At 40.7% G+C, this 20856-nt stretch overlaps 1 protein-coding gene across 3 annotated transcripts in view; it reads left to right on the top strand.

Annotated features, from left to right (window-relative positions):
• il1rapl2 (interleukin 1 receptor accessory protein-like 2) overlaps window positions 1-20856 on the top strand; it is a 234494-nt gene that overhangs the window by 16418 nt on the left and 197220 nt on the right. The gene's annotated exons all lie outside the window — the stretch shown is intronic.

Here is a 20856-nt window from a genome sequence, read left to right as displayed (position 1 = left end):
GAACAGTGATAGAGATATAACCAACAAGATGAACCCAAGTGATTCTCAAACACAGTTGGAACCATCAATTCCTTCCACATGAACTAAAGCACCATCACAAATCTACACGAACAGGAAATGTTTTAATTCAGTCAATACACAAATAATCTGTGATCTATGCGTGCATGATTTTTTTTACAATATTAGTGTCCATACAACTTCCTTGTCCTTTTCCAGTTAGGGAAAAATCTCCCACCGTGACACTTTTTTTGTTAATTACCAGTACTACTACTACTTTTGTACAGATGACGGCTGAAGAAACCTTCTCATCGATTAATTACCAGTAATTTGATAATATCCTCGTGTGTCACATTTTTTCTTTCATTGTTAAATGATGAGGTAATTGTTCAAAATGAGATATTTAATAGTTTCAACTTCTTGGACAAGTACCTGAATTCCAGTCTCAGAGATAGCCTCCACCCACTTTGCCATGATTTTGGATTCTGTTTTATTAATTAAGTACAAAGTAACGATAATGGGCAATCATTATTTAATCAAGGGGCATCATATTTTTTCTCACTGCACTACACTCTCCCAGTACAGTGTTGCTTTTTTTCCCTGTCAATTTAAAAGGCTTGAAGAGACAAAATATCTCTGAATATCAGTAAGAAGGCCGTGACATTTCAAGGGTTTTGAGTTTGCTTTTGCTTTAAGCACATATGCAGTACACAATGCAGTTTTATGAGGTGAGCATTTAATCTCGAAAAGCCATTAAAATGGACTTTCTAAAAACATGGACATGCTGCTCCTTGACTAACCTCATCTCAAGGAATAAGGTGGTCTTTACAACCTCACTTGTCGTTGTATCGCTCGTAATTAAGGTTTGTGTAGTTAAGCATGATGGAGACAAAAACACTCTGAAAGTTGCTCACCAGTTACTTTGTACGTGACCAGTATTTTCATTCACCGCGTATTTACTCCTGAGCATTTATTTAGAGGATTATTTTATTTTTACTTTGGATTATTTTTATCAAGTAATATTACTCTTGTATACCATGATAGGCTACTTTACCCACCTCTGCTAACAAACACTGACATGTAAATTAATTTCTCTCTCTCTCTCTCTCTCTCTCTCTCTCTCTCTCTCTCTCTCTCTCTCTCTCTCTCTCTCTCTCTCTCTCTCTCTCTCTCTCTCTCTCTCTCTCTCTCTCTCTCTCACACACATACACAAAATACTCTAGTCGACCCCACTATATCTCTCAAGCCAACCTTGCTCTGCTTAAAAACACTGCTGAAAAGGAAACTTTTGAGCATATAAATTGCATATTGCAATTTACACACACCAAGAAAATGTGTAGGGTGGAGAAAGACTGAAAGGGCAGTGGTGGTGCACGAAATGTTCTACTTATTCCCTTACATTACAGCAGACAGCATCTGTTTCAGTCTGTCATACACAACGTATACACAAGTTGGCTTTGCACTTGACACGTGTGTGGTGCATGTGTGTGTGCGTGATTGTGTGTGTTTGCGTGTTGTGTTAAACGCCAGAGAAAATTGAGCAGCAGCTCCTGTAATTATTGACACTGAATTAATTGTGTATCTTCTGTTATCAATACTCATTTCCATATTCTGTGCGGGACTTTCCCTCTTGACACACTGCCCGTTTCCTTTCTCTCCATGGCTGTGTATTTGGTATCCATCCATTTTCCAAACCGCTTATCCTCACTAGGGTTGCAGGTGTGCTGGGGTCTATCTCAGGTTGGCCAGGTTTCAGTATGCAGGCTACTGATACTGAAGACCTGAAAGGAAGGGGAAAATGTTTGAAATCTACCTCAAGGCTTCTCAAGTAAAATAAACATGTCATTTGGAAAAAAAGCTCCAGGAATTGTGAGCTGGCATGGAGCCATGTTGAAGAAGCCATAGTTTGTCTGGTTCCTCAGGATCTTTTTGGCAGAAAACACAACAACATTTCCCCTCATAATTGACCCATCTGTGTCTGATCATTTGAAGCAGTGAAATTACAATCATGTACACGAATGGCGTCATTAATCGTTTAACGCTGGCGCGAATGGCTGCCGCTGCTCACGCACACAAAAAAATCCTGTGACTGTAAAGTGTCTTTGAAAGGCGCTTAGAAATTAAATTTATTATTATTATTATTATTCGGCAAAAGACAACTTTCTGAATCAGAAATGTATATGATTCATAAATGCACCAATAATTTGTGTCCCCAAAATAATTTGGGTTTATATCATCTTCTTTAAATTAAAACATCATGTTTGAAGCCCCATTTTCGCAATTGTGGTGGTGCTCACGCATAAAAAAATACAGGGCTCTTTTTACATTTTTTCCAACAACTTTGACCTAAAACATTAAGTGACCAATTTGCTAAGGGTTGTTGAAGTCGACATGGCAATTTGCTGGCTTCCGATGGATTATCAAACATGTGAGAGGGATGAAACACCACAAGGCGCAACGAGAGTGTGGTGACTCGTTGTTCGCGTTCCTTTGTATTAAAAAATAATTGCCATGGTCATGCTGAAGTCGTCATGCATCTTATCATCAGAAAGCAGCGTTCCGTCTCACCGTTGGTGCAAGTTCGAAAAACATGATCGGTTGTGTCTCAAAGAAGAAATCTAAACTCTGCAATAAAGCCTCTGATGCAACAATTTGTGGGAATGCAGTGTGAAAGTGGCTTGAATATCTTAATGCGTGAACATGCATTCAGGACTCCTCCTGTGTCTATATGCGTCCAAGCATCGCCGGCTCTAGTCCCTTTTATGCACTCCAAGAAATACTGGGGGACATTGTTCGATCAAACAAGATTAGTTCTGAAGACTGTGGATTGACTCTAAGTAGGCGTGTGTTTTGCAGCCCCGTTTATGCATTTAGTGTGTGGGGTTAAGATGCCATATTTTCATGTTGCGCTCGTACATTTATCTTCAGGCTCATCGGAGCTGCTGTTAATTCTGCAGTTTGATCGTGTGTGTGTGAGGGCACGGGCTGCGCCAGCCACAAATTGTTTCATCAAAGTCTAACATGGGCATACATGCTGTTTTTAATCTTTGTGCATAAAGATTTTAAGAGCTTAGCACACGGCAGTGTTGTGACAAAGGGGAAAAATGGCATCCCACCACTGATGTTTTTGTTGAGATATGCACTGTGAAAATGTGTGATTTAAAGAATCTGCAGTTGCGCAAGTGATGTTCCATTTTGAAATGTTCATTATCCAGAGGGCTTCTTCAAATTCTCATTTTTGTTGAGAACATTCCTTTCCTACTCTATTCGAAAGAGATGGCCGGAAAGATAGAATCCTTCAAATCCTGCATGTTTATCAACGGTGCCTGAGTGCAACCTTTAAGTCGTCTTTTTGCAAAGGTTACTCTTGGCCAACCTTTAAGAAAGGATATCACTCACAATTAATTACGGTCGCAACATCTCAAGCAATAGGACACTAACATAGTTGGCAGACTATACGAACATGCTTGAGTTTCAAGACTGATCAAGAATAAATACTACACAACAGACAGGAAAAAAATCTCCCCCAAAAATTTTAATCGGTGCCCCAAGTCCATAGTCAATAAGGTTAAGAAATGCACAGTACGTTCAAAGCGAAAGAAAATTGAAATAAAATGAAAAACACATTTTGGTTTTTCGTAGAGAATGAACCAAGAAAAACATTGTGATCTTTCACAAACACATTTAGTGTCTGTAATTTCCCCCTTTTATCATATTGCTAATATTTCATGTTTACAGTAGATATTTAGTTGAGCTGTACTAGTTTCTCTTCACTCCCAAGTCACATTCAGTGTGGCTCCAATGATAATGAAAACTTTCAGAGAAAATCAAATTGACAGTGTTTTTGTTGTCTTGGTCAATGAAAACAGTTCCATTGCAATTGATTTAATACTTTGACAACACCTCGACTGAAAATGTTCGTGTTGAGAGGACTGATTGCAACATTGAACAAACCATTGTCACTTTGGATTTTTTGCTCTCGTAATGTCTGAGCTCTGTATTTATTTATTATTTTTGTTTAAAATACATTTAAATGCCATTTTCGTTATGAGGCAAACCTGGATGGAAGGTTGTTACTTTTTGGCTCAAAATATGAGAAAACCACGCTTGATGCCAAACAAGCCTGCATGAATCGCTCCATACAATTGACTCCACAATGTTATTCTGTTGAGTCAGTGGGAATCTGTATGATGGCATGACATTAGACTTAAATGGAACGGACAAATCCTCCATCTCGTATGTGGCCAGAGGAGACAGTACTAAATGATCAGCTTTTTTAAATCTGACTGGTGAAGTCAAGTTTTGCGCTATTGTAAAACACCTAAATGCAAAAGTCTATCTGCATCATGGTTGATTTGTGGATTGTTATCATGGTGGTGGTTTGTGTTGCATGATGAGAGATTGGTGGTATTGGAATGGATTTGGCTTGGATTTGCCTTTATTAGTCTTGCAGTGGAGAAATTTACATTTCACAGCAACAGAGTGAATGAAAGTAGAAAAACAAAATACAGGAGCTGCTGGAAAGGCTTGAAGTCAAAAGAAAATTAAAGTATGGCTCCATACTTTCACTGGGTGGACTAACTGACATAGGACGTATTAGGCTCCTTTAGAAATGACCACATACATACTTTGTAGCAGACGTGTGCACATTTTCAGAATGATGTCATTGATCCACTTGTGAAAGGACATTTTTCTACTCCCTTACATTTTCTACTATTTTGTCCACTCTTTACTTAAAACAATATGTCTGTAGAACACTTTGTATTCTGCATACATAATCAGACAAGTACATGCATCATCGCAAAAGTAGCCATTTTCAGAGTCAATGTTACTGTAAGTTTTTCCACATTTCAAATGTATAGGAGCACCACTTTTTTTTAATAAATACATTTGAGAATAGAAATACATGTACAGTGGAGCATCTTCTCCAGCCCCAAATCAAATGGAAACTATCCACAACAATGGACTGTGCTTGTATGTTGTCTATATGGCATTACATGGAATGCACAAATATTGTAAACATGGAAAGCCTTGTTTGGAAAACGCTCTGCAGCACTTTTTAATTTGTCCCAATAAGAACAACTCTAACACAGCAGTTTGCAGTTAGTGGGCTCCTGTGTTGTGATTTCTTCTCTGTCGCTAGAAAAGGTATTGGATAAATATTGCATGAACAAGCTTCACCATCACAGTTTCAAATGTGGGGGTCGATTTAAAGCATAGAGTTGGACAGTTTGGTGCAAATGGTCGTTTTAAAGATTAGGGAGGAAAAGTAATGGCAATAATTTGGTCATTCCCTTTCACTGGCATAATCCGTAACATTTTATATTGTGTCCTGTGTTTTTTTTCTTAGGAATGAAAAATAAGACTACATTAAAAAATAATCACCACATGAATAAGTACGACAATTCAACTGTTCCCTCCAATTTCAAATGGAATATAAAGTAAAAACCTTTTACTGCACTGTAGTTCATTGTTGGCTGGAAAAGCAGACATAATATAAGTTTAGGAACAGCTTTGAATAATTGTTATGAATGCCGGTTGTGCTTCAACCATGTGCACACATTATAAACATGTTGGAGGGAATTCAAATCATTTTATAGAGTTATAGAATAATTCCATTTTGAACATGAAAATTCAAGCGCCAAAACAGTTGACCAAAGAGACATTCGAGGATCAAGGGAGATCCTTCACCTCTTTTATCCTACTTGCATAATTCTACTAATTTCGTCAACGCTCAACCTACATTGGGTGTTAACGCTCAGATCTTTCATTTAAATTTACAAATTCCCTCACATGACAATGTGGTGATGCCCCTGATACTCCCTTGCCACATTGTGAGTGTGCAGGGCCAGGAAGCAGCGTGATTAAAAACATTACAGTCAATGCTAACGCAGGTTCCGTCAATCCGTCACTGACTATGCCTGTTTTGCTTATGAAGTTGTTTGTCATACAAAACCTCTGCTGCAGTGTAAAATAAATATGGTATTTTCCGCTGTATAAGGCGCACCCGAAACCCTTGTTTTTCTTCAAAAGGTCACCCTGCGCCTTATATGCAGGTGCGCCTTATATGTTAAGTCGTAGTGAGCAGGCCACACAACTAGAGTCAGCTGCCCCTGGATCCATTTCGCCCTGTAGAAGTAGTGCATGACCCCAGTCTCTACTGAAGCGCTTTATAATGCAATGTGCTTTATATTTGGAACACTTTTATATATTTATATATTATATTTGGAAAACTGTTTTAATTCATTGACGTAGTGCTTTATACTCTAGTACGCCTTATATATGGAAAACGTTGGAAAATGCAACATTCAGCGGGGGTGCTCCACCGCATGTGAAGGCGTGAGCCTGTCTGTGCTGTGGGTCAAGTTACACCCTTTCCATTCAAATAGATAAATAAATAAACAAAGGAGTAAGAATGCTCCATTTATTGCCATCGAATCGGCCTGCTGGGTCTCTTGCCGTTTCAGCCTTGGATGAGGAACAAGGCTTTTGTTTCCCTCAAATTCCATAGTCACAATTCAAAATGACTTTGTCCAATTACGGTGAAGCATCGTGTTTAGCGTCACTCAACACAACAAAAGCATATGCTGAAAAGCAGGGTAATCGTAAACAGTTCTTAATGAAGCAGTTCTTAATATTCACTCCTCACATTCACAACGTACACTTTAAGAATAGTCAATTCAATTTACATGCAGTACATATTCAATATGAAGAAAACCCATACACACAAAAGTGATCCAAAATGCGTGCATAAAACTAACAAATGTTTGAACCAAAAGCAGTGTCCTGTCGTGCTGCCAGCGAAGACGCATCAATGATGACTTTCTATGTTGCCAGCTTTCCATCACTTAATTCATTTGGAGCTGCACTGTTTACATTCTAACTTGTGGATAAACACCCACTTCATACAGCAGAAAAAAATCATGCTGAAAGAAAGAGACTTACATAACTGGCAGATCGCTTCTTGTGATTGTTTTTTGCCAAATTTGAGCAGTGTGATTGCCTGAGGGCCGACTCACACATCACTAACTTCTGAGGTTGTTGCTAACACGGAGTGAAGTGCCAAATCTGTCTAACATATTGCTATACACACTTGATGTCTGTACTGTACATCAGGGCAATCTATCAACAGTGATTAGTCAAAGGGATATTTAAAATGAAGATTACCCATATTTTGGCCTTATTAACGGTTGGATGAAGACTGATGTCTCGATAATTTATTGTCCCCATTTTATGGATATTCACGGCATCACTGTTGCAATCCACAAATAATCACTTTTTCCATTAAATCAAAATCTCAATCTGACAATTGAATGCCTTTTTTTCTGCACTCCTCACTAAAATGTGTTCTCACTTCCCCCATTATCCTCCCCTCATCCTTTTGATTTCCATTTTAATAGGCAAATTTCACCCTCATCCTTTCAACCATCTAAGCTTTTTTATCCTCACATGAAAGCAACTGGTGCTCTCAAGAGATGCCGTGAAATGTTGAATTAGTGAAGGTGCGAGAGTAAAGATGGCTCACAGCAGCAGCCTCTCTTACTGCTTAAATGGTGCTGTAACCGTGTAAAAGTGAGAAAGTCTGCTGAGAGCAATTAGATCATTTACTGAACAGGTGGTACTGCATTCATTAGCACACACCTCATGCTGTATGTTTCTCTGTGCATGCATCCATAAATGTTGATGCATTTGTCAGTGTCATGTCTCATATTCCTACCTTGAAAGACTTAACGATTCCCTTTTAAAATCGGGTGCACTCCTGCTCCTACTGAGTACCAAATTTGGAAGCATTCATACAGATTTATTATTTAGGGTCTCTTTTGTACCACAACCAGGTTGCCCTACGAGACTTGTATACAATATTTTAACATTCAGTGCTCTATTTTTGTCTCTGGTGCAAGTCTAGTACGGTGGGCTGTCAAACTCTGCTTGGAAGTGGGTTTGACAAAGTTTTGTTATATTCGCAGATGCATGCAGCTTTGCGCGTTTCAAAACAGGCATTTTCTCCTCACTGAGGGCGTAAACAAAGCCACTGGATTCACTGCCAATTAAAGCGGCTCGATCCTCTCTCTCCGTTTAAAATCAAGAGTCCTTGACATAGCGGATGAAGAAACTAATTTACTGCAGGAACTTATAAGAAAGTTAAATGAAAGAGGAAGAGTTGGGGTGGGGAGCAGGGGAGAAAGAGAGAGAGGGAGGTTGAGGGGGAGAGAGTTTAAGAGAGAGAGAGAGAGAGAGAGAGAGAGAGAGAGAGAGAGAGAGAGAGAGAGAGAGAGAGAGAGAGAGAGAGAGAGAGAGAGAGAGAGAGAGAGAGAGAGAGAGAGAGAGAGAGAGAGAGAGAGAGAGAGAGAGAGAGAGAGAGAGAGAGAGAGAGAGAGAGAGAGAGAGATCCCTTATGACTCTGCTCAACAAGGCATGGAATTCCGATATAATATGCTGACATCTGTGGTAGATGTCAGGTAAATTGTAGTGAATCGCAATTCACATAAAATCGAGAATTGATTCATGGCCCTCGAATTGCGATTTTATTGAATAGGACATGCATCTTGCAGTGTCTAGATCAGGGGCCGGGAACCTTTTTGACAGAGAGCCATAAAAGTAAAATATTTAAAAATGTTTTTCAGTGAGAGCCACGCACACACGCATGCAAACACACTTGCATGCGCGGCCACTTTTCAACAAAATGTCAGAATGTATTATTCAAAATAACTTTGTGTTTGTACTCACCCTTAACATGAATGGTTTTCCGTTCCTCGTGATTGGTAATATTCCAGCCAAACGATCGGAATGAAAGTCAACTTGCTGAGGGGGTTCCGAAATACATGTCACTTCTGGCATCGTCACAACTTGAAAACAAGACTCCTTGAATTTTCAGCGCAAATTTTAAAAATATAGCTGTTTGTGGATAGCTGTTTGTGGTGGAATCTTTGTAAAATGCGGTCAGAAGAAGTAATTTGAAATGATTTTACAAATTATGGATGCAACTATGTTGGGAGGTCTCTGTTGTCCTTTAAATCAAGGTATCCAATTCTCAAGGAATTGTTTCATCATTATTTTATTTCGATAAAGCCATAACATTAGTCCTTTGAAGATTTTCACAATCTCACAAAATAACATAACCCATCCATCGATTTTCCATACCACTCATTCCTCATTAGGGTCGCGGGGGGTGTTGGAGCCTATCCCAGCTGTCTTTGGGCATGAGGCGGGGGACACCATGAATTGGTTGCCAGCCAATCACAGGGCACACAAAGACACACAACAGTCACTCTCGCACTCACACCTAGTTTTTGAAGTGTTCAATCTGCCTGCCATGCATGTTTTTGGAATGTGGGAGGAAACCTAGAGAAAACCCTCGCGGGCCCAGGGTGGACATGCAAACTCCACACAGGGAGGCCGGAGTGGGACGCGAAGCGGCGACGTCTGCACTGTGAAGCCGGCATGCTAACCACTCGACTACCGGGCTGCTAACATAACCCTAATCAGACTTTTTTTAAATGGTGTTGTTTGCAAAACAAAGTATATTTAACAATTGATCAATGGTACATAAAGAAGAAACATACACTTGAAATATACTGCTGTACTTGTGTTGCTTTTCATGTTATGTAATAAATGACTGCTTCGCTGCACATGCATCGGCTGCCTCAATAATTGACTCAGTAATCTTCCTCGTTAAAACATCCACTCATTTGTCTTACAGCTTTACACACAACCTTGGAGTTTGTCTGTGAAATCACCCAAAACAACCGCAAATGAGCTAAACCCCTCCTTCCCGCTCTTCCACTTCCACAATCTGTTTACCAGCTGTTCTGTGTAATCAGTTTGTGCATGTGTCTGTGTGCGTGTGTGCGTGCGTTTGTGTGCATTTGTGTGTGTGTGTGATCCTTGGTGTCAGACACAATTCTTTGTGCTTCTCAGAAATGGCTGTAATATTTGTGAGGCAATGCCTTGATTTGTGAGATGTTTGAGTCATAAGCAATTGCAGTCTCCGGGGCACAGTGTGTCAGCTTCATGAACGATGTCAGAGAGAGTTGTAAGACTCACTCAGTATGCAGATAAACTATTTTGACAGTCAAAAGGGCAGCTTAACATGCAGGGGTCGAATATTCAAGTCACTGGGCTCAGCAGAAGATCTGAGCCACCTGTAGTCTTTTCGATTGGTAAACGAAAGCCAATAATAGCTTCATTTGAGATGTTTACCTGCCGGTTCTGAAAACACTATTTGGGCTAATGATGATGGCAGGGTCGTAAATTGGCATAAAGATGACACGTTGGTGCCAAACGTGTCCACTGGGCATGGGGTGATGATTTGTGAAATATGTCCTTGGCTTCCGTTTGACTTAAACACGGCCAAGCATAATCCTGTTTTGCCTTGCAAAGAAGACCTCGGGCAATATGGCAATCCAGATACAGTGGGACCTTGGCTTACGAACTTAATTGATTTCCAGACAGAGTGTGTAAGGCGAAAAGTGTGTATCCCAAAAATTAATTCCGCATAGGAAACCATTAAAATCAGAATAATTCGTTCCCTGGTCCCCATAAAACATAATTTTCTACTTTCTAATTATGTAAGCCTTAAAACTACACAAAATATACCTCATTTTATGTATAATAAATGTGCTATAGTATTATGATTATAGAAATAAAGATACTTGCACTATGTACAGTTTTTTATGAAACAGTTTTGCACATTTACAGTATACAGTTGATATTTTTATTTTGCTAGGCTTAGAATATCTTGTTTCTATCCTTTCACCCCCCCCCACCCCATCCCCTTTCAAATTGCTGCTGTGGACTGCAAATTTTCCCATTGTGGGACGAATAAAGGTTTTCTGATTCTGAAATGAACTGTACTTACAATAACATCATTTTATTTACCTTTGTGATGGTCGTTAATGGCTAGATGGAATGGAGTGTCCGGTTTCCTCAGCATTAAACACTTGATAAGGAACATAGGCTTCCTTCACCATCTTGAGGATGATAACAGAAGACTGGGGGTGGGGAATAGAGGACAAAACAGTGGCCACCTTTTTATTGTTAGGAGAACGGGCTCGTTCGCGAACGACACATCACTCATTGTGGCAGCTCCGTGTGTATCCCGAAAAATAGTTTGTCTACGAAGGTAAAATTTTCATAAATGTAACGTTCGTAAACCAAGGATTCACTGTAAATCTATATACGGTCTTTATCAAACATCGACTTATCCAAAGCAAGTGATGGGAATGTGTTTGCGTGAATATTCATTTTGTCCTCCAATTCACATAGCTTGAAAACAAAAAAAGGCCAATTCTATTAGGAGGGAAGAAATGTTTCCTCCCTTTATGTTTGATGAGCCTAAAGAGTTTGATGTTTCTCTTTATTTGTAAGTGGGTTCGTTGTCAGATCTCCCAGGCAGGTGACGCGCAGAGCTTGATCGTGGCGTGGAGTTGAGCAAGTCGTGCCGTGATGTCCGTCCGACGCCCGGCGTGAGCCGGGCATGAGTCTGAGATGATTCTGCCCCGTGGTTCGCCCAATCTCTCTGTCCCGCGACAGCTCCTTTTATACAATTTGCAAGCGTGTGCTATGCGTCAGGGTGATATGCACATCAAGGAGATCAATGAATTGAAAGACATGAAAGTGTTGAAAAGCGCACTTCAAAATCATACACAAGTGTGACGCAACAGGGCTCCCCTCCTGGATCCGAAGTCGGTGAAAGCGATGAAGGAAAAACAAATAAAAACAAAAGTCATTCTGCGACATGGTGAGGCCAGGCAAGATGACGGTCACCGGGCATGGCAGGCGTCGGTGGGGAGGTTGCCGAGGAGGTTTCGTGGTGCCTGAAGTCGTTGTACGGGAGCACGGCAAAGAGTGCTCTACGACTGCCAGTTGGAGTCGATCGATGGAAACTTTCCTCGCGGCCGTCGAGTCGATGCCGGAAGGTCTTCTCACCATGAGTTGTTCGGCTGGGATCGGTCAAATCGGAGAATCGATGAGGGATTGTGAGGACGAAGGTGCGTGGGGTTGGCCATGCTGCCGGGCACGGACAGGCGGGTCATCGGCGACGGTGGCGTTGATCGCGCTGCCATGGCGCTCTGCAGGACGCTGAGGAAGAACGCTGACGTCGGCGCCCGTGTCGGCCATGAAGCGTGTTCCCGAAGTCCGATCGTGGACATAAGCGATGTCCGACGATGTCCGATCGTGGACATATATGATGTCCGATCGTGGACATAAGCGGTGTCCGACGATGTGCGATCGTGGACATATACGATGCAGCTAGTTGCAGAGTCGCCAGGCGAATTGGACGATGTCGGCCATCAGGGTGCGGCAGGTTTCACGGTGGGGTCGGGGCGCCCACGGGTGGTGGCGGCCCATCGGGAGCTCGGCTTGAGGGGTCTTGCTGTGAAGATGCCGGGTTCACGAGCGGCTGGGAAATCTGGATCTTTCCATTTGGAGAGTTGATTAGGCTGAGGAGGAGGGAAAAAATCCTCCTGGCTGGCTCGCCAATAAAGAGTTTGATGTTTCTCTTTATTTGTAAGTAGGTTCGTTGTCAGATCTCCCAGGCAGGTGACGCGCAGAGCTTGATCGTGGCGTGGAGTTGAGCAAGTCGTGCCGTGATGTCCGTCCGACGCCCGGCGTGAGTCTGAGATGATTCTGCCCCGTGGTTCGCCCAATCTCTCTGTCCCGCGACAGCTCCTTTTATACAATTTGCAAGCGTGTGCTATGCGTCAGGGTGATACGCACATCAAGGAGATCAAGGAATTGAAAGACATGAAAGTGTTGAAAAGCGCACTTCAAAATCATACACAAGTGTGACGCAACAAGCCCCCCAAGAGTTTAAATTGTGATTAATATTGCGTTTGTGGAATATGAATTAAGCAGGAAGACCACCAACAGGCGTAACCGGCCATGATTCAAACAGCCAATCCATTAGTCATCGAGTAATCCACTGTATTAACTCAACTACAGCCGCCCAGGCGGGACAGCATGTTTCCGGAGCCGTGCCAGGAGCTGGTGATAGCTGGTGACCAGCTGGATTCGTGTTGATATCACCAACGCCCAGCAGGGCAACAATAGCATGTTGGTGTTGCTGAATGGGGATCATACAGTTGATAGAGTGCTTTGCCCAGTGAACAAAGGCTCAGCTTTTTCAATGATAGATGTTTTTGGTTTTGCTGCTGGCCATGATGCTGTTGTCTACGTGGTAACAACAGCAACTGGGATGCAATTTTATTTATTTAGTTCTATACAATCCCCAACTTAGATACATTCGAGTTACGTTACAGTACCACGAACTTTTTTGCGGGTACAGTATGTCGAAAAATGTTCGGACAGAGATGCTGTAAATGAAATTTTGTATTGCACGTATTTTTCCGGGTAGCTCACTTACAATTGACTGCGTGCTTCACCTACCTTCTTCCCCTTGGCAGTATTTTCAGCAAATTTGGTATACAATTTCATTGCTTTGCGGATCCCAGCTCGATCTCTCCAGCAAACCCGACGCCTCTCTTCCACCTTCTTCCCTTTCACTCTCTGAAATTAAATCCTGGTTTACCCATAACTTCCTCAAACTTAACAGCGAAAAACTGAAATTCTCCTCGTTGGTACCAAATCCACCTTGAGCAAAGCTAAGAGTTTCTCTCTCACTATTGACAATTCGACCGTTTCTCCCTCCCATCAGGTAAAAAGCCTAGGTGTCATTCTTGAATCAGACTGTCTTTCCACTCCCATATAAATAACTTAACCCGGTCTGCGTACTTCCACCGACGCAATATCAATCGTCTTCACCGGTCTCTCACTCCTTACACCACTGCTATCCTCGTTCATAGTCTTGTCACCTCCCGGATCGACTATTGCAATTCACTTCTCTTTGGTGTACCTGAGAAACTTCTCCACAGACTTCAGCTCGCCCAGAATTCTTCAGCCCGGATCATCATCAGAACCTCATCCTTTCACCACATCACCCCGTCTTCCAAGAGCTCCACTGGCTACCGGTCAAATATAGAATCAACTTTAAAATTCTTCTTTATACATTTAATGCTACCCATAACCTTGCCCTCCCCCCCAAAACCTATCTGACCTTCTTCAAATTTCTATTCCCTCTCGTTCCCTCAGATCCTCTTCCTCCCTCCACCTCTGTGGGCACCCCCGCCCGTCTCAGCACGATGGGTGACAGAGCCTTCAGCTGCTCTGCCCCCAAACTTCGGAACTCACTTCCTCCCAACATCTGTAACATCGATTCTCTTCCCACCTTCAAGTCTGATCTCAAAACCCACCTATTTAAAATTGCATTTTCTGTGTAGCTCTCTCTCTTGTTTCTATTTATAATTGTATTTTATTTATTGCATTCTCTTTGTGATTGTATTTTATTTATTATAGTACCTATGCTTGTCTGTGAGTGTAAAGTGTCCTTGAGAGCTACGAAAGGCGCTTAAAATGTAATGTATCAATAATAATAAAACAGTAAAGTCTCGTTATATCGATATCGGATATATCGATAGTCCCGGTTATATCGATACTATTTCTATGCACGCACTGAGAAAATTACATGCAAACAGGGTCGGATATATCGATAGTCCCGGTTATATCGATATTTTTTCGGACTCCCTTGAATATCGATATAACGAGACGTTACTGTAATAATAATATTCACGCACGCACACTTACACAGACACATTAGGTGTTTCAAGGGTTGGCTGTTTACGTGATGGACACCAAGGCTGATCAATTCATGCTGCAGTGTTGGCAACAAGTTCAGGCCCCAATCCGCCGAGCTCGCTTACAATAGGCTACGTACAGTATGTGGGCGGGAAGGAAACCCCTCTTCCCAGTTGACGTTCTGAGGAGGAGGCACCGAGCTCGTTTACGATTGGCTGTGCAGAGTATGTGGGTGGGAAGGAAATCCCTCTTCCCAGTTAACACTCAAGGAACACGCAATACATAACAAAAAGTAATGACATGTAATTTGGTAATTACTTGCAGCAGCTTCAGTAATGGCTTACTGAAGACCCAAGGATATATGTCGTCGTACTTCAGTCGGTGTGAATGTATTTTACGACTGGTAGAGAGTCTGTGTTTTATACTTCCTCGTTCAATGTTTGACTTTTTTGACATTCAACACAAACAAAATATACCACTGATGCAATTTATGATTACCGATTTATGATTACCTGAAATTCCTAAATGTTAAAATGAACTCTCTTAAATACTGTACATAGAGTAAGGTGATACAGTCTCCACAATTTGATTTGCTGTTTCAACAATGCCGTACTGAATCATTATGACTTGAAAGTCACTCAGGAATCACTTTTATGATCATACACTGGTTATATGAGTGGCAAACAACAATAGAATGCCACATTTTGTTTTCATGTCAGAATAAATAAACAAACAAACAAATAAACAAATCAATCAATCAATCAATCAATCAATCAATCAATCAATCAATCAATCAATGTAGACGCTTCCCACCTTACTAACGAGATGCGGTCGTTCGTAAGGTGAATCATAACTGTAAGTATGTAAGTATACACTGCTACTGTAAGTATGAATTACCTAAGCAGGAAAAAACTCATTTTTTTTGTCCATTTCAGGCAGGCCATTTTGCCATCTTGCCATTACGTGCATTAGCACATGAATGTTAGTGTGAAGATAATCGTAACATAAGGAACTCATTTACAAAATATTCTTGCATTGTCTGAACCACCTTATCTCACCAGGATTACAGCGGTGCTAAACCTCACTGAGTTGTCATTGTGACAGTGGAAATGAGGTGATTACAGATAATTATTATTATTTGCCATTTGCTTATCAATTTCAGTGCAAAGGTATTTTGTTGATTGAAAGTCCGTTATTATTATTGTACTGCTCTTGCTCGGACTCCCAGTCTCGACTGAGCCTCGTCAATATGAAACCTATGTAATGCTTCCTGTACTGTGATATGTTATTGACCAATGTGACTTTTTGAGAAAAATCAATACCCCCGCTCCAAACTGGTTGCCATGGAAACCTGGCGCAGGAGTTTATTTTAATACAATAAAATGCCAGCATGGGGATAATAATATGCATGCAGGTGTCTGTAAGTATATTATTCCCCCGTTGGCAATAATGTCAGGCAAAGTTAAAAGGACAGGAATATTGTTAATCTATCGCAAAATATTAACAGCGCATCAAATTGTGAGAACTGTCAAAATGCTGGCTGTGGGAGTCTAGTGTAAACAAACAACGCCCATTTGGGGTTGATGGCTGCATTATTACATTAGCAGGAAGAAAATTCAGCGAATACATTTTGGCACTATCTGTGATGACAAATTTATCCTTGTGAATGTTAATAACCCACCACTCATCAAAGCAGTGTTTCACCATGAATGACCTGGATACGATACCTGGACAGGCACACATTGATGTGCGGTCCTCTCTCCTGTGATATCATGACAAATGCACAATAACTCCAATCCCAAAATCTAGAAGATAAAATATATTTTATTTGTTCAAAATTCAAAACTTAATGATGACAAGAAAAGCTGTTTGCAAACATTAAATCTGATTGTGAATGTCTTTTTGAGTGTTTGCAACCTTACATGAACCCTGAAGGAAATCCACTTTTGCTACCTTTTGAAACATTCGTCATTCAATGGGATGTGAGCTTAATGGCGCGGTCAGACCTGATGTTTTTTCCCCTTTTCTCCTCTGTATCTTTACCTTTTTCCTTGTCTCCCAAGTTTATTGGACAATTACATCTCATTGGTGAATACCGCCACCAACTGTATAGGAACCACACTTGTCTTGACAGGCTATGAGCATTTCTGGTGACATGTTTCCATATATAGTCAATGTGCCCTGGTGTATTTTCACCACTGTGAGTTTGTTCACAGTGATACACGGGCATGTATTTTCGTCAGTCGTGAGAAAAAACTACCATGCTAGTGGGGGAAACAAACAATCAAACAAACCAAAACACTCACCGATGCTTAAGCCATCATATTTTCAGTTTGTATCAATTGTCATTTGCCACTAAATTGGCTGAGAGAATGCCGACCTTAACGTGGAGGTGAGTTTCTGATAATATTGCATCTTTTATCTCACTTGGATTTTCTTTGAGTTTACACTATTCTGCTTGAATCCGCTCAGTACATGCCAGAAACTGAAACTAAGACATTGAAACATTTACGTTGTCACAACTGTGACTACACAGTCCACTACAAGGCTGGCAATGTCAAATACATGAAAATGAAAATACTAAGTGTAGAAATAATGGTGCGCCCAGGAATACAAGAGAGCAAAAGGGGAAGTACTCAGATATTCGACATTGCTCAACCTCAGTGTAATGCACAATTTCTGTGTAGCCTAAATTTGAGCTCAGCGCATAAATCCTGATTCAAACTAATTACACATTCTGATGAGGAGATTAAAAGGACATATATCACCTTTTTCATCATGATGACATGGCGGCCTATGCTGCCATGTAAAACACAGACTGCTTCGGTAACCAAAACTGCATGACTCATGCAGTTTGGGAGAGAAAAGGTAGTGTGACAGAAAAGCGCTTGAGGGCGTCTTTAATATTAGATGTGTGGCTGATGCACCCTAATGGTTTAGCATTGGTCTATTTGCGACCAGAATAGCTTGCTATCTGTGCTTGAGCGTGCATGCGCGCATACATGCGCGCATGCCCATTTGCTGAAGTGTCTGATCCAGAATCAACCCAGGTGTTTGAATCTCTGCATTGTAATTAATTGGTAAACTTTTCACCTTTCCTATGATGCTTTTACACTGCAAATATACCTTAGTTAATTTAACATAAGGAAAATGTCAATATGCTTCTACATTACCCCTTTCTTAAGGAACATTTATGATAGGGTTAAATGTTCAACACCCAAAATTGTGTCACTGGAAGAAAATTGCGTGTATAATGGCACAATTAAATGTTTGACATTAATACGAATGAGTCTTCATACCACTATCTATTGTTAGTTCCTTTCTTAAATAAAAAAACGAGAAAATTTAGTATGGATTATTACATTATGATGATTATTCTTTATTATTTTTGTGATCTGCAAAAATGTAATTGATATATAGAATGCCACTTCCAAAATGTGTCTAAGACCAGATATTATGTCCAAGCGGAAGTCTACAAACACATTTGTTTAACCTATTGCAAATTTCCCCATTGTGGGACAATTAAAGGCTTTCTGATTCTGATTCTGATTGACAGATGGGGAACATTCAACCTGGCATATAAAACGGTTGTGTTACATCTCATAATATCTTCTTCTTTTCCTTTCGGCTTTTCCCTTCAGGGGTCGCCACAGCGAATCAGTGTCCTCCATATAACCCGGTTTTGTGCATCCTCTTCTCTCACTCCAGCTACCTTCATGCCGTCTTTGACAACATCCATAAACCTCCTCTTTGGTCTTCCGCTCTTACATCTCATAATATAAGATTAATAATTATTGGGCAATTCATATCAACTCCCGAGAAATGAGCTGGACATAACACAGACTAAATAAGCATCTATATCTTGTTTAGCCCTTGAGTTCATCATGCAAGATGTGCTAGCTGGAGATTTCTTAAGGTTTGTTTTCACTTCCATTATGCTGGAATCATTTCCATTTTCTTTCTCACAGGACTGCAAAGTGAAAAATCTGAACTCTGGCATCTCATCCAAACGATGCTTAACCTCCCACTTGCATGCCAAACGAGGTGTTGTACAGCATGTTGGTCAAAGATGCAATGCGTGAGAGTCCATCTTTAATTAGACAAGCTGGCAGCGTTGCCATTTGAGCCATGGGATGACAGTGTCCAGTTGATTCATGGCCTCATACCCCAAAGATGAGTCATACACTGTCATCTAGTGACATGATAAAATTTATATAACAAAGCATTACTGTACGAACGAAGCACTCAGATTTAACTTAATGCTGTATAGACACTGTAAAGTTTTGGTCGTGGTATTTTTCCCATGGTGCCACAACTGAGAAAACTGGGTAAATTGAGCCAATTGATGAGTTTAACCTTTTTTACGACAAAGACCGAAGAGGCCCTGGACAACCACCAGTACTCTGACCCTAGAAGAGCACAGAAATCTTTCATTCCATGCCAGTGTAAAGGGCAACAAAGGCCTCATTCCAAAGTATTTAACAGAGCTGAAATTCTCGCCCCACTAATTAATCATGAACATGGTGAACATAATACATGTCACATAAGAGTGCGACCACCGGGGTTAAATGTCATTGCAAAAATAGTCATTTTCAGTACACAAGTACCCATCACCCCCGAAAACAGCATCTTAGAAGGGCCTTTTTAACACTTAAATAAGATTAAAACGGTTATTGACCTATGGTATTGATTCATATAAAAAAGACAACATTTGGACATGTTGACATACATACTTTCATTGACGGATTGTTTGCAAATAAAGATCATACTACGTGGTCAGTGCATGGGTTGTGTGTGAGGCAATGTTGTTTCTAACTCTAGATACCATGCCCATTGGAAACGGCCTGTTGAGAACTGATCATCAATGGGGATGGGAGGTGTTACCAGTCAACTGCCGGTAGAAACCTTGGATGGGGGTAGAAGTGTGTTTTTTGCTGATCTATGTCCACAGACAATTGAACTTTTGTTCCCACTATTGGCTTGAATGCACATTGTTACTCATTTCAATGCCCTTACATCATTAGATGCTTGGGGCCTTGCCCCAATCAGTCCTGCTCTTTGCACACCACTACACCCAGCAACACATGCTGTCATTTATTCTTCATCTGTTTGCCTTGCACTCTGCTTTTCCCACTTCATTGTAAGCCCAAACACAGCCTCATGTGTTGTTGTTTGTGTGCTATGGCTTTGACCTTGACTCAGCCAGAACTAATTGGACTCTGTTAGTCACTGGTGATATGCTGCTGTGATCATGTCACTCTAGGAGTGTTTCCAAAGCTTGATTGAGTTAAGAAACATGGTTTGCATTGGAAAAAAAACAGATTCCACAGAGCCAATCAAATATATCACAAACTGGACTGCGTTGTTTATTGTAGCATGGCAGCATAAAAGTAGGCTCAGCTGATTCAGTTGATCGAGTGCTGCCACTCCAATTCCAGTCCTGAGTTCAGCCGATAGATGTGACAAATTTTGTCTAATACTTAATTCTACCCATAAACGTTGTACTTACAATGTTATATTTTTGATGTATGTCATTCATTTCTTTCATAACTTTGCTGCTGTGAAATGTAAATTTCTCCACTGCGAGACTAACAAAGGCAAATCCAATCCAATCCAAATCCAATTATTGTACTACATATATACAGGTACTGCTAAAATTGCAACATTAGCCTTTTAAATCATTCCAGATATTTTACTGATTGGTCTAATTGACCACTTTATGGTTTGTGTCACTTCATTTACAGGAAAAAAACACTTTCCCAAAACAATAATAAGAATAAATAATAATAATCATAATAATATAAATAGAAACCATGTGTTTGTGTCCGTTTTCATCAATTCCACTGTTTCAAAAGAGTGCTTCGGAGCTTGTATTGTTCTGCTAATGTGACGTGACTCAATATGTTTAAAGCGTCATATGTCAACGCACATAATGGACTGGACTTGCTTCATAAACACCAAATTACTCAATATGAACGTGTGTTAGAAATGGTGGCTGGTGAAAAGGATTGTTAGATTGTTTGAATCGTTTAGATTTTATAGAGTCACGTGAGGTATGTGGGAAATGGCTTGTAAATAAATGAATTTCAGCTTCATCACTGTCCCAGGTATTTTAAAAAAGTGAATGTGGATATTCTCATGATTTTTTAAAAAAGGACAGAGAAAATAATGCTTAACTTAAAAGATCCAGGTCGGGCAGATTAGTCTGCACTCCTGGTAAGTGCA

This window comes from Hippocampus bargibanti, linkage group LG02 (assembly GCF_051943395.1).
Source record: "Hippocampus bargibanti isolate YZ-2025 linkage group LG02, ASM5194339v1, whole genome shotgun sequence".
In the NCBI taxonomy this organism is placed as follows: Eukaryota; Metazoa; Chordata; class Actinopteri; order Syngnathiformes; family Syngnathidae; genus Hippocampus; species Hippocampus bargibanti.
This window is presented reverse-complemented; position numbering and strand designations above follow the sequence as displayed.